Raw genomic sequence first — 13840 nt, forward strand, 5'->3', positions numbered from 1 at the left:
CAAAACTTCTAATCCAATATACAAACAAACTACAACAAACTAAATGGAATAAACTAATTAACTAACTAATAAATCACAAATTACTATCCAATTTACAATCTAATTCAAAAATCACAAATCTAACTGAAAGCTTAAAATCAAAACTATAACTAGATTCTCTAATTTTACAATTCAATATACAAATAAACTACAACAAACTAAATGGCATAAATAAATTAACTAACTAATATAAAAAAATTACTAAAAAATTTACAATCTAATTCAACAGCCCAAAACTAATTTAAGCCCTAAAATCAAAACTATAACTACATTCACTAATTTCACAATCCAATATACGAATGAACTACAACAAACTAAATGTAATCAACTAATTAACTAACTAACAAATGACAAATAAAAAAATTAAATTTTTTTATAAGGTTTAAGCCCTAACCTCTTAATGATAAATAAACACTCTTAAAGCACCACTGGACGGCGGTGGTGTAGCGACGGAGGTGGGGGACTGAAGGGGGTGGGGGGACGGCGGTGGGACGAGGGGCGGCGGCGGATTTGTAGAGAGAAGGGAGAGAGAGTTTAGAGAGAGACAAAACAGAAAAAAATATGATCTGCCTCCCATATATTTTAATAAAAGCGAAGGACAGCGTCTCTAAGTCCGTCTCTTTTTTAAAAATATTTGACCGCCATTTTGACCAAAAAACGACGGACAAAGCAACCCAGTCCGTCGCTATTTTAAATTGGTTAACCAAATCTTTTGACCAATAGCGACGGACTTAGCGCCCCTGTCCGTCGCTATTTTTAAAAATAAATTAATAAATAAAAATTAACTACTTACGACGGAAGGCGTCGTAATATTTAATTTATAAATATTATTTTTTATCAAAATATATAAAATATTTATATAAAAATAATATTTATTTTTGGTGCAAAAAACCGCTAAAATAAGCGAAGGACTAAGCGTCTCTGTCTGTCACTTTTAATTAAAAAAAATTAAAATAAATAAAAATGATGGATAGAGTCATTTTATCCGACATAGTTCAGTTGCGACGCTGTCCGTCGCTTTTTTCTGTCACTTTTTGGCCTCTTTTTAGTAGTATCGGTCAACAGAATATCTTACCTAAATTTTTAGTTTGCAGACCAACAAAATATAAAGACGTCAACTTCCTTTTGATTAGAGATTTAAATAAGGTGACTTGAAATACCAAAAACTTAATTCCAAGTTGCTACTCTGAAGTAAATAATAAAAATAATTCATTTTCAATACCATCACTTAAATTGGAAAAATTCGGACGAAAAAGGGGTGTGACAATTTACTTAACGTATAGACTTGATTAGTAAAATATGTATAAATTATAGAATTGATGGAGATAACATGATTAGGCCTTTCGACATGGTGTTCGGATGGTTACCCGTTAGAATCATGTAATATGGACAGTATGGGCGTGTAGTATCATGCATGTGATGTTTAGATATGAATAAATCTTAGAATAGTCAAGGTGAATGAAGTGGATAGAATCACGTGATAATTATCTATGAATAATACAGAAATTGTTGTAGTAAGGACGAAAGAGAGCTTTCAAACGTGGTAGAGTCGAATGGTATATGTTTCGTGATGTTATACTTGTTAATGTAGCTGATTTTGAAGGGTTGTTTAGCGGTCATGATACATTTGAGCTAGGATGAACCCAAAGGAGAGATACATGGTTAGTGATCATAATGTATTAGGGAAGAAGGAATGAACTAAGAACGAGCATTAAAATATGGTATTGATAAGTGGTCTAGAAACCAATTGAGAAGGTGATGAAATTAATAATAATAGACTTGATTGGGTGTTACCCTTAAAATTGATTAATGTTTCTTGAATGTGGTAATGTATGTGTAGTAACTGTGATAACTAAAGATGTTACCGGGAATTAGACTTTAATTAGTCCCTTTGATGTATTCTGAGTCTATGAAGCATGGCGATTGTTATTCGAACATAGCATCTGATTAATATTTGTTGGGATGACAATGCTTGCATGAATAGGCCGTGAATGGTGGAAAACTGTCTTTATGACTTATGTTTATGATGTATACTTGTGATATTAATTGTACTTGTTGTGTTGTCCTGAGAGATAACTGAGTGAAGAGCATATTGAGATGTGCTGAGATAATGAGAATACATATACTATTTTGATGATGAGTGGATTGAGTCCAATGTGAGCTTACAGACGAGCGGTTGTGCATGTTGGATTGAGTACCCCGCCAATACGAGTGATGGATCGGATACCACACTGATATGGTACATAGACACCTAGGGTCCCCTATAGGCCATGACTATATGGATAATAAGATTAAAGTCCCTTTGGCATGTGTGTACAGATGAGTGACAGATGAAACTGATGAGATACAGAGGCTATATGGCTGTGAGATTAGTGTGGATATAATTCCACAATTGTATGTGACTGCTTATTGATGGTAGAGTTTGTGATGATTATTATATTTGTTGCTGACCTATATCTCCCGTGGTTATGTGACATTGTTATGGTGAAATGAGGTTAGTACCTGTCGCATCATTAAGTTATGAACTGCGTATGGTGTTACTTGTGTAATATTGCTAGATGCTCTCGTTACTATCATCTTTGCTAATTGAGTGTTAATAATGTTGATGTTGTTGCTGGGTTGACGTGGGCCGTGGACAATGTCTAGTAAAGGATGATAAATGTTACGAGTCTAATGTCACTGATAATTTAACCGTTAGTAAGTTGAGGAAAGAATGATGTGAAATGATAATGATACTTGATTTTGTTAGCTATGTTGATTATCCTTATAACTGTTATATGTAAGAAGGAATGTTGATGACTTGGTCAAAGATCGGGCTAAGGGCGTAGTAATATAGGTCTAGTCCTCTATGATATTGTTAAGACTATAGGATCATGTATGATTGAGTAATGTAAGTTGTGGTATTTTGATATCTGTTGTTCGTGTTGATTTTGTGTTGTGTTGCGTGGAACTAATCCTAGTCAGTCGATGATGTCTACCAATATGTGTGATGTATTGATACTACTCTTGCTACACTCTTTGGGGTGTAGATATGTTTTAGGTTGTTTGGCTAGTTGGTGAGGATGACAGATATTCATCATGAGCTTCTACATATTCTTTCTGCAGGCAGAAGTTGTCTTTCATTTTCTTGTCAACTACACTTATGTTAGCTGTTGTACATATTTAGATGAGGTCCTTGGGAATGTCAAATGTTTTAAGAAGAAAGATAAGTTGAGTTTATTATTTAATTAATTATTATTGCGAATGAAATCCTTGAAATTTTCTATAAAAAAGGAAATAGATGGTAAGGGTTCTCCTATCGAATTAAAATCGAGTAGGTACCCCCATGATCCAGTATATTGGGTCATGACAACTTGGAACCCGATACTCGAGACCCAACCCTACCCCAAGACTAGACACTACCGACCCAAGATCTGACTCCAAATATTGACCCAAACATGGATCACCTCCCGACTCCCAACCCCAACCTAAGAACTGAGACCTAACTCCTGACAAGGACCCGACCAAGACCCCAACTCCCAATATTGACCCCAACCTAGCCCAAGACCAACTCTCGACCCTAACCCCAATTCGAGGTCAAGGTAAAGTCTGGGCTTGGGTCGAGTCTCCGATCACAGCTCAAGATCGATGTTGGAATTAGGTCTCAAGTCAATGTCAGGACCTTACCCCAAACTAGGATCCAACTCCTAACCCCAGGATAAGTATTGACTCTCGATCCTGATCCCGAACCAAGACCTGACTCTCGACCTCTACCCCAACCTGGGACCAAACTCCGACTAGAATCTGTTGGGGGAGGAAGCACCACAACTAAAGTTTGATACGATAATAAATAATGAAAATAAATTAGACACGAGAATTTTACATGGAAACCCCTCAAACAGATAGAGGGGAAAAACCACGAGGTAGAATGATTTTACTATGATAATATGAGAGTACACTGCTATCAAATATAAGGAGAAAACAACAATAAACACTTCTCTCTTATAAAAGAAACAACTACTAAAGAGGACACTCAAGACTATAATATTTATCTTGGTGTATAACTCTCTTTGTATTCTTACTCACTCTTTTTCTAAATGAATCAAATGAGGGCATGAGGCCCTCTATTTATAGGAGGATGAAAACGCTAAAAAAAACTACGCATTAAATTTCTACGCGTAGGCAACATCTTTTTCTTCTTTTTCTTGGACGGTGCCTTTTCTTTCAAAAGTTGTTGCCAACTTTTTCCTCCTCTTTTGTATTTTCTTTGACTTTCTTGCATTCTCCCACTTGAAAATTTAATTGAGAATCAATTAAGTCTTCACACCATTCTTTCTACCCAATTACTGCAATGTTACATTTCTGCTAGGCCAATAGAAGATCGACACCATTTAAACTTGTTACTGTTGATCGACTTCGTAAACATATCTACTACGTTGTCATTAGTGTGAATTTTCTAAATATCCACACTGCCTTCTTCCACCTTCTCATGAATAAAGTGATACTGAACTCGTATGTGCTTTGTCCTTGAATGAAATGTTGGATTCTTTACAAGATGCAAAACGCTCTGACTGTCACAAAACAGAGCAATCTTCTCTTGTTTGTGCCCGAGCTCCTCTAGTAACATCTGCATCCATATTGCCTCTTTGCTAGCTTGTGTAGCTTCTACAGATTCTACTTCTGTCGTAGATATAGCCACGATAGATTATAGTTTTAAAACCCAGCTTACAACTCCTCTAGCAAGAGTAAACATATAACCTGTGGTGGACTTGCTTTTATCAAGATCACCTGCATAATATGAATCAACATAACTTTTAACAGTAAAGTCTGATCCTCCATAACACATTGCAACATCGGAGGTACTCTTGATATATCTCAAGATCCTCTTAACAGTATTCCAATGCTCTCTACCAGGATTAGCCATGTATCGACTAACCACTCTCATTGCTTGTGCAATGTCAGGTTTTGTACATACCATGGCGAATATTAAACTTCCCACTGCTGATGCATACGGTACTCAAGACACCTCCATCCTCTCTGCTTCATTGCTAGGACTTATACTTGAGGATAACTTGAAATTAATAGGAAGTGGGGTAGAAATTGACTTACAGTCTTGCATCTTGAAGCGTCTCAAGATTTTCTTCAAGTAGTTCTTCTGAGAAAGCCAAATCTTTCTATTATTTCTGTCTCGGTGAATTTGCATCCCTAGAATCTTGTTTGTTGGTCCCAAGTCCTTCATTTCAAACTCTCTAGCCAACTGTGCCTTTAAATTTGTGAGACGATCTTTGTTGGGACCTGCTACCAATATGTCATCAGCATACAATAGCAAAATAACAAAATCGTCATCACCAAATCTCTTGTAATAAAAACAAGGATCTAAACTATGTCTGTTGTATCCAAGGCCTATAATGAAGGAATCAAATATCTTATACCAACAACTCGGTACCTGTTTGAGACCATATAAAGATTTGTTCAACCTGCAAACCAAGTTCTCTTTTCCCTATTCTTCAAAACCTTCTGGTTGGAGCATGTAAATTTCTTCTTCAAGTTCTCCATGAAGAAATGCAGTTTTGACATCTAACTGCTCCAAGTACAACTCAAATGTAGCATACATCACCAGGACCACTCGAATTGTTGTGAGTCGAACCACCGGAGAAAATATCTCATTGAAGTCTATACCTTCTTTTTGAGCGAATTCTTTCACCACCAATCTTGCACGATATATTTCCACTTGATTATTACCATTGCGTTTGATCTTGTAGACCCATTTATTTCCAATGGCCTTCCTTTCTTGTGGTAATTGAACAAGATCTCATGTTTTATTTTTATGAAGAGCTTCAATTTCTTTTTGTATTGCTGTTGACACCCAATTTTTACCCTCAACAACGTAATTTTTACAAAAAATAATAATAATACAATAATAATAAAATATATATATATAATTAAATAATAATAATAATAATAATAATAAAAAAACGAAATATACATATATGGTATCATCATTTTAAATTAATTTCTCTCTCTCTCTATATATATATATATATATATATATTTATAAAATAATTCTTGAATATAATATATTTTATTATTTATTCAAAAAAATTGTTTCAAAAGATTTTTATTTTTAAAATAAATAGCTCTGTTAATTAGTTGGATTTTAATTAATAGACTCATATTTCAAGTTAATTTATTTAAACTGAAGTTAATTATTTACTTTGTAAAAAATGAGAGGTTTGTTAATTAATTAATGCATACTCATCTTATTTTAATTTTAGACTTCTTCAATTTTAATTAAATTAAAATAATTAGCTTTTATAAAACCATGCATATTTTCAAGTATATTTTAAATAATTTGTTATCTTCATAACACATGCATTTTTTTTTTGTTATATAGACATTATCTCTTAGTAATATTTAAATTTGACTTATAAAAAGAAAATTATTATTTACCATAATTAATTATTTCGTAAATTAATAATTAGTTACAATGAGGTTAATCATTTTACTTTTGTTAAAATTAAGAAGATCGTAAATTAATTCGTCTAATTTGATAACCAATTTCACTAATTAATTTTACGTTTTCATTACTTCTCCTAAATAACAAATAATTAATATTGAATTAACAATTTTTTTTATTATTTTTATTCTTCCATTAATACTACAACACGCAAATAATATATATGCCATCTCCTCGTCAAAAAATAAAAATAAATAAATCAATCAATAAATAATAATAATAATAATAAATAAAGAAATTAAAAAATATATATATTATTTATTCATCCAAAAATAAAAATAATTAAAAATAAAATAATAATATTCTGCACAACTTTTTGTCCCTCTTTTAAAATAATAATAAATAAATAAATAATTAAATAATGTTAATCTTCCGTAAAAAAATAATAATAATAATAATAAAATAATAATAATAATAATAATAAAAAAATATATATATTTTAATTTACTACCCATACCTATATTAATACTATATTAATAATGCCCATCACCCGTTGTCCCCTATTTAAAAAATAAATAATAATAAACATTAAATAATAATAAAATATATAATTGTTTTCTTTTCATCCAAATAATTTTAAAAAATGAATATAATAATATATATATTTTTTTTTCCGCCGCACTTTTGTACCATTTTAATATATATATATATATATATATATATATATATATTATATTCATTCAATTTTTTTTTATTATTATTTTTTATTTATCTTTTTAATAAAAATTAAAAAATTAATATTATTTTAATCCACGCGTGCCCCGCCCATCATTCTTTGTCCATTTTATATATATATATATATATATATATATATATATATTCACCCGAATTCCTATTTAAAAAATAAAAAAATATGTATAAAAAATAAAAAATATGTATTCTTTCATCCGATTTTTTTTTTTTTAAATAAAAATAAAAATATATATATAATAAATAATTCATCCGATTTTTTTTAAAATAAAAAATATAAATAAAATATATATTATTATACACATGCTTTGTCCCCCTTTCCATATCCCTATACCATTTTTTATTCCACGCTTGTCCCCTGCACATATACCCATATTAATATTATATCTCTTTTCCAAAATATATATATTGAAATCCGATTTTATTTTTAAAATAAATAATTAATGAAATAAAAATAAATAATATTAATTTATACCACGCGTCCCCATATATATATATATATATATATATATATATATATATATGTGTGTGTGTGTGTGTATATCCGCGCATGCCCCTTCCCATCCCCCTTTTTCTTTTTTCCAGAAAACACTTTAAATTAACTAACCCATGCTTGTCCCCTCCATCTCCCTTTTCTTTTTTTCAGAAAATATTTTTTTAAATTAACTAACCATTCTTGTCCCCTCCCATCTCCCCATACATATATATATTTAATGTACATTTTGTCTTCTTTAAAAAAAAGCATAACTAGTAATAAAATAAAAGAAATAAATATATATATATATATAATTAATAATAATAATCGGCTATATATATAAAAGATGTACATATATATAGACATATATTCCAAATATATATATATATATATATATATATATATATATATATATATATATATATAATTTTAAATAACATTCATTATTATAATAATAATTTTACTCATCCAACATACATTCCACGCGTGTTTCCCTTTATATACCAAATAATACTATTTACCCATTATATATATATTCATCGGCCAACCTATTCAAAATAATAATATTATAATATTCATTCCGCATTATTTTAATATATTGCCTCATTCCGCATTATTTAAATATTCCACCCATTTCGTATTTATTATTATTTTCCGTCGTTCCGTATTATTTTAATAATCCGCCCATTCCGCATTATTTAAATATTCCGCCCATTTCGTATTAATTATTATTTTTCCGCCGTTCCGCATTATTTTATATTTTCGCCCACTCTGCATTATTTTAATCATCCGTTTTACTTTTATTTTTATTTTAATTTCCATCTCCCTATAAATAGAGGGATTGGACAGAAGGAAAGGGGGGGCTTACACTTACACGGACAGGAGAAGAGAAAAAAAAACGCAGACAAAAAAATAAACTCTTACACTGATTTTGAATATTTCTTTCAAAGTATTTTTGAATTTGCACTTAGCTTTACTTTTAAAAACGAGGGTAGATTCATGACCAAATCATCCCCGTTCACTGCCCTGCAACAGGTAATATTTACTTCATGTTCCTTTGTTTTATTCGTTGTCATTATGCTTAAATATTATCCTAAAAAATGCTAGCCTTCTAATTTCGTCACTCTCTTTTTGTTTGCATGAACACTTCGGGAGCAAAAATGGAGTTTCAATGTAATCTTCATTCCCTCACATGGAGCCGATATCCTTATTATTATTTTTACTATTGTTATTATTATTATTATTATTGTCGTTATTATTATTATTTTTAATTATTATTGCTATTATTATTAGTAGTATATTTTATTTTCTGTTATTACTATTATTATTATTATTATTATTATTTTCGCTATCAATATTATTAATAGAAGTAGTAGTATGTTTATTTTTCTGTTAGTATTACTATTATTATTATTAATATTATTATTATTATTATTATTATTATTATTATTATTTTCGTTATTCATATTAATATTATTATTTTCATTATTAATATTATTAATAGAAGCAGTAGTATGTTTATATTTCTGTTATTATTATTATTATTATTATTATTATTATTATTATTATTATTATTTTCGTTATTCATATTAATATTATTATTTTCATTATTAATATTATTAATAGAAGCAGTAGTATGTTTATATTTCTATTATTATTATTATTATTATTATTATTATTATTATTATTATTATTATTATTATTGTTATTGTTATTATTATTTTCGTTATTATTATTATTATTATTAGTAGTAGTATATATTCTTATTATTACCGTTTTATTATTATTATTAGTAGTAGTAGTATTTTATTTACTGTTAGCATTATTATTATTATTATTACTATTATTAATATTTTCGTAATTATTATTATCATTATTATTAGCACATTTTGTTTACTGCTATTATTATTAATATTACTATTATTATTATTATTGTGTTATTATTAGTATTGTTATTTTCGTTATTAATATTATTAGTAGTTATAATTGTATTTTTTTTTATTTTTTTTTTACTGTTAGTATTATTATTATTATTATTATTATTATTATTATTATTATTTTCGTTATTATTATTATCATCATTATTATTAGTATATTTTATTATCATTAGTATTATTATTATTATTAGTAATAGTAGTATATATATTTTTATTTTACTATTTTTATTATTAATATTAATAGTATATTTTATTTCTGTTAGTATTGTTATTATTATATTTTATTATTATTATTATTATCATTGTTATTTTTATGGCTATTATTATTATTATTGTTATTATTATTATGGTATTATTGTTATAATCATTATTATTATTTTTATTATTACTATTATTATTATCGTTATTATTATTATCATCATTATCGTATTTATTATTATTGTTGTTGTTATTTACTGTTATTATTATTATTATTATTATTTATCATATTATATTTATTATTTATCATATTATTATTATTATTTATCGTATTATTATTATTATATATATATATATTTTTTACTACCGTTATTATTATTATTATACTTTATTATTATTATTATTATCATTGTTATTATTATTATGGCTATTATTATTGTTATTGTTATTGTTGCATTATTGTTATTATGATTGTTGTTATTATTATTACTATCATTAGTATTATTATTACTATTATTAGTATTACTATTATTACTATTACTACTATTATTAGTATTATTATTATTATCATTACATGTTAAATTTGTTTTTATAATGTGAATATGTTCTCACTAATGCAATAGCTAACATTGTATAGATATTTAGATTTGTGAACTTTTAATTAAAATGAGTCATCATAATAAAAGAAACCTATATTTTTATTTAAGGCTAAATTATTAGTAAAAAATACCGCATTTAAACACGCACTTATTTCATGCAATAAGCAATATTTGCCTAATAATTTCAAGTTCAAAAATCTTTTTCCATGTAATTACTAAGCTTCATTTTCAAAACTTTTGAACAACTTTTTATAGTTTTAATCTAAACCTAAGTTTGGCCGGTAATCATTTTTAACGAATCTTGAAGGATGCCTAACCCCTTCCCTTTAGGATAACTAGAACCCTTATCTAGAATCTCATAAGCTAAGTAGACCACTAATCGGAGATCATTTTTTAGCATTAAAATTGTCAATTATTTAGGTATCCTAATTTACCTTAAAAATAATTAGGTGGCGACTCCTTAAAATTAAATAATTTAGGAATCAGCAATATGTTGTACACCGTTTGACCTCGAGTTAAAATGGGGTATAACAATTGCTACCATCCACAGAGATGATTCTTGGCCTTTCATAGCCTCATGAAAAGTTGAAGGCTCTTCATCTTCTGATAATAGACAGTATGGAATACTGCTCTCCATAGAATAATCTGAGTGTCAAGATGGTTCTCTTCTCTCCCTAGTTGACCATCGAACTTGTGGAGTTTCGATCTCAGCTTGCTCTTGTTCTTCGTGCTCTGGTGCTGCTTCAGAAGGAACTGAAATGTTTTTTTATTTTTTCAGCTTCAACTGTAGTAGTCTCTGATTTTTCTTTTGAAGTGCTATCTTCTTTTGCTTGTATCTTACTTTCAATAAATACAACATCCCTGCTGATTACCACATTGCGGGCAGTGGGATCCCACAAGCGATACCCCTTGACTCCATCAGCATATCCTAAGAAAATGCATTTCCTAGATTTCGGATCCAACTTCGATTTTTCTTAGGTGTTGTACATAACATAAGTAGGACTTCTGAATATATGTAAGTGAGAATAATTAGCTGGTTTTCCTATCCACATCTCCATTGGCATTTTCAGATCAATTACGGTTGATGGCGACCAATTGATCACATAACAAGCAGTTTTGACTGCTTCTGCCCATAATAGTTTTTCCAACCCTGCAGTTGCCAACATAGCTCTTGTCCGTTCCAACAAGGTTCTGTTCATCCGCTCTGCTACTCTATTTTGTTGTGGAGTATATGCCACCATGAATTGTTGTTTAATACCTTCTTGTTTACAAAAGTTATCAAATTTATCACTAGTATATTCTCCTCCATTATCTATCCTTAAATACTTGATCTTTTTCTCAGATTCAAGTTTCACCCGCACTTTGAATTCTTTGAAAACCAAAAAAACATCTGCTTTTCTCTTGATTGGATACATCCAACTTCTCCTGGAGTAATTATCGATAAATAACACGAAATATTTCGCTCCTCCTAGGGACTTCATTGGTGCTTGCCAGACATCAGAGTGGACCAGATCTAATATTTTCTTGCTTTTAGCAGAGGAACTGTTAAACTTCAGTCTATTTTGCTTACTGGTAACACAATACTCACAAAAGGGTAGTGAAACCTTTTTGATCCCTGGAAGAAGCTTTTGCTGAGCAAGAATTGTAACAACCCCTAAAATGTTGTATGTCGGTATTTCAATTCTAGACAAAAATAATACAGCCTTTGTATTTTGGGCATAACTTTTCATAGGTTGGTCCAAATTAGGTGATTCAAATTTCTGGGTAATCACAACATCCTTACCTACAACTTTCATGAAGAACATAACTTCAAATTCGGAGTATACGTAGGTCGAATAAATTAATCTTTGCAAGATATAGTGCTGTGATGGAATTGAGTGTTGATAGAAGAAAATTCATATCTCACTGTAGGTTGCTCCAAATTGGTTGATTCTTAAACGATATGAAACTAGACTTCCATATCTACAATTCTTATGAAGAAACCAAATCCTAATAAGGAATTTATCTTATTCAAACGTAGCTTCGAAAATGAGTATTCTGTTAAAAAGAACTCATCTTACCTACCATGGAAACATCTAGATGCATTTGACATCATGCATGACATAAACTGTCCTCCATTTAACATCATTCATGACATCAATATATTCCATTAAATTTTCATATTTTTCTTTATAATTATTTTATTTATTGTTAGGTCCCTCTTTCCCACCTATAAATACCCACCTTATTTTCTCATTTTATTCATCAAGTTTTCCTAAGCATTTCTTCTCTCTATATACTTCTTCTCAAATATAGTTTTAGTTTTAGTAGTATAAAAATACTACTCCGGTTATTCTTATACTCCGGGTAGTACACAAAACGCTCCGGCGAGGAGAAAAGGCTAGGGATCCAAGAGTATTCTAATTCGGAGTAAACCTTCGGATTTAAGGTATGTAAGGCTTTCATAGCATTGGATTGAGTTCGTCCATGCGCCCAATATTTAAATTTATTATAATTGAGTTATAGTTAAGTTTTATTCAAATCTTGAATTCTACATGAATTAATTCTTCTTCTATTGAGTTTGATATATTTATGCATTAATATTATTATTATTGTTATCTCTCATATTATTGGAATTATTGTACATGGCTACTTTCCCATGAATTCTAATTGATTTGATGTTCATGAATATTTTTACATATGTTTTGAGTAAAGATGTTGGCTTTTTATTATTTTTATTGATAAAAAGAGAGTTATATGAATTAATACTATATATGTATTTTATTGAGTTTTGAAAGAGTAAAAGAGTTGAATTTGAATGAATTTGAGAAAAATGATATTTTGAGCAAGATGTTTTGATGAGATGTAAATGATGTTTTTGGAAGTATAATGATTGATGAACATGAAATGAGATGAGTTTGATGATTTAAATTAAAGTCCAATGAGACTAGATGATGAGTTTAATATGAGCACATATTTTGGGAGTAGTATTGAGCACCGAGTTGGGTAAGAGTTTAATTGACTCAAACCCCAGAACTACGTAGCCAGCGTAGGATGGAGGCTATGCCTCTTAAGTCCCAAAAAGAGGACTTTGATGAATGGATCCAAGATGGTGATGTCCTTTACCCTGGCAAGGTATTGGATGGATGTGGCAACGACATCGCTTCGTTGTATCATCGCTAGCTCATAAGTGATGGTTGTCGGTTAGAGAAACTCCCAACTGAGTAAGCATTGCTTATTACTATTATTTTTATTATTATATTTTAAACTTGCATTACATATTCATGTTGAGATGATGTTGAGTTCTGAGCTGAGTTTTCTTGAGAGGAGTTTCTTGATATCTGTCCTTACCTTCCTGCCATTTTACATACTCGTACATTCCACGTACTGACGTCATTCGACCTGCATCGTTTTATGATGCAGATAC

Source organism: Solanum dulcamara, chromosome 10 (genome assembly GCF_947179165.1).
Source record: "Solanum dulcamara chromosome 10, daSolDulc1.2, whole genome shotgun sequence".
Taxonomy (NCBI): domain Eukaryota; kingdom Viridiplantae; phylum Streptophyta; class Magnoliopsida; order Solanales; family Solanaceae; genus Solanum; species Solanum dulcamara.